Raw genomic sequence first — 2,500 nt, 5'->3', positions numbered from 1 at the left:
TGTGTGTGTGTGGTGTGTGTGTGATGGGTAGGTTTAGGGGCAGTGTGTGTGTGTGTGTGTGTGTGTGTGTGTGTGTGTGATGGGTAGGTTTAGGGTCAGTGTAAGGGGATAGAAAATACGGTTTGTACGGTATAAAAACCATTACGCCTATGGAATGTCCCCACATTTCACAAAAACAAACGTGTGTGTGTGTGTGTGTGTGTGTGTGCGTGAATCAGCTGACTGATGTAGACCTGAGTTTTTACCAGAAATATCTTTTTTTTTTACATATACACACAAAATTTAATTTATTATATAATGTATTATTATTTATATATTTTACAAATTAATATTAAATATATTACACTATATTTTATCTATTAATGCATTTATGCAAACATATTTTTCGATAAATATAATTTATAATATATTAATTTATATATTGTATTTATTTTATTACATTAATAAATATTTTATAATTTATATATATATATATATATTTGATTTATTATATAATTATATATTTATACGTATTTATATATTAATTGTATAAATGAATATTATATATATTATATTATACTCTATTTTATTAAATTACATGTTATTATCATATTACATGTTGCTATATTAAATTAAAACACAATAGTTAAAATAATATAATTAAATATTTAAAAAAATAATTATAATTTATTTTATATATATATATCAAATATAAATTGTCTATAAATGTATCTCAAATATAAATTAATGTTAAATACACACACACACACGCACATATTAAAATAATAAATATATGTAATTTATTATATATATGATAAATTGATGTTAAACATATTATATTATACTATATTGTATCTATTAAGATAAATTTATGCAAAAATATTTTTAATAAACATAATATATTGTATTATTTAATTATATTAATGCATATATTTATTATATATAATTAAATGTACTATATAAATATATATTTATATATACAGTTTATAAATTCATATTACATATACTATATTTTATTAAATTACATGTTACTAATTATATTAACAATAATATAATTAAATATTTTATAAAATAATTATTATACATTTTATAAAAAATATATAAATGGTCTATAAATGTTTCTCAATTATAAATTAATGTTAAATACATACACACACAAAATTCTATATATACAAATAAATCTATTATATATATATTCACACACACACACACACACACACACACATACACACAGTTAAATTTATTATATAAATGTATATTATTTATATATATTATACATTCATATTAAATATATGATATTACACTATATTTTATCTATTAATTTATGCACAAATATTTTTATAAATATGTATATTTATTTATTTATATATTGTAATATATATATATATATATATATATATATATATATATATATATATATATATATATATATATATATATATATATATATATATATATATATATATATATATATATATATATATATATTCTTTCTGGGCCCCTATCCTGATAGACTCGGGCTGCTGACTCATGCCTGCGCTGCAAAAGTCCAGCTCTAATCACATCCACCCATCTGCAGATGAAACTGCAGCATCAGCATCAGCATCAGCCATGAGTCGGCACACAGGCAGGGGGTGGAGCATCTCTCCCATCCTCACCTCCTCCTACAGAGAGCGTCCTCACACCGTCTCAAGAGGGCCATGTGCTGCACTTGACTCACACTGTTGTGTATTTGCACTAGTCTTGTGTATACACGCACATACACAAAACCAGTCATAAGGGTAATTTTTTTAAAGGGGTGGTTGCATGCGATTTCACTTTTTCGACTTTAGTTAGTGTGTAATGTTGCTGCTTGAGCATAAACAGTATCTGCAAAGTTACAGCGCTGAAAGTTCAATGCAAACGGAGATATTGTCTTTTAAAGTTATGGCAGTTTATTGCCTACAAAAATGGCCGGTTTGGACTACAACAAGCTTCTTCCCGGGTTGGTGACATCATGAACACCTGCTATTAACATATTAACACTGCCCCCTGAGGGTGCAAAAACATCTAAATATGGAGAAAATCTCCTTTAAAGTTGTCCAAATGAAGTCCTTAGCACTGCATATTACTACTAATAATACATTTCTGATATATTTACTGTATGGATATCTTCATGATGGAACATTATATCCTAATGATTTTTGGCAGAAAAGAAAAATGGATCATTTTGACCCATGATGTATTGTTGGCTATTTCCTGTGAGATTATGACTGGTGTTGTGCTCCAGAGTCACATATAGAGGATAAAATACACTCGACTCGACTTGAGAGAGTGTGTGCGTGAGAGTGTGTGTGTGTGAGAGAGAGAGAGAGTGTGTGCGTGAGAGTGTGTGTGTGTGTGTGTGTATGTGTGTTTTGTTGGCAATCAGCGCATAAGTGCATATAATGTTAACAACACCAACGTATAGAGAATCCAGAGTTATCTAGTGTGTGTGTGTGTGTGTGTGTGTGTGTGTGATGGGTAGGTTTAGGGGCAGGGG

At 27.5% G+C, this 2,500-nt stretch overlaps 1 protein-coding gene across 1 annotated transcript in view; it reads right to left on the bottom strand.

The window, feature by feature from the left end:
* Positions 1-2,500, bottom strand: part of scarb2b (scavenger receptor class B, member 2b) — a 65,360-nt gene that overhangs the window by 48,166 nt on the left and 14,694 nt on the right. The window lies entirely within an intron of this gene.

The sequence above is a fragment of the Gobio gobio genome (genome assembly GCF_949357685.1).
Source record: "Gobio gobio genome assembly, chromosome: 14".
Taxonomy (NCBI): domain Eukaryota; kingdom Metazoa; phylum Chordata; class Actinopteri; order Cypriniformes; family Gobionidae; genus Gobio; species Gobio gobio.
The sequence above is the reverse complement of the archived record's forward strand: the minus strand, read 5'-3'. Positions and strand labels throughout refer to the sequence as shown.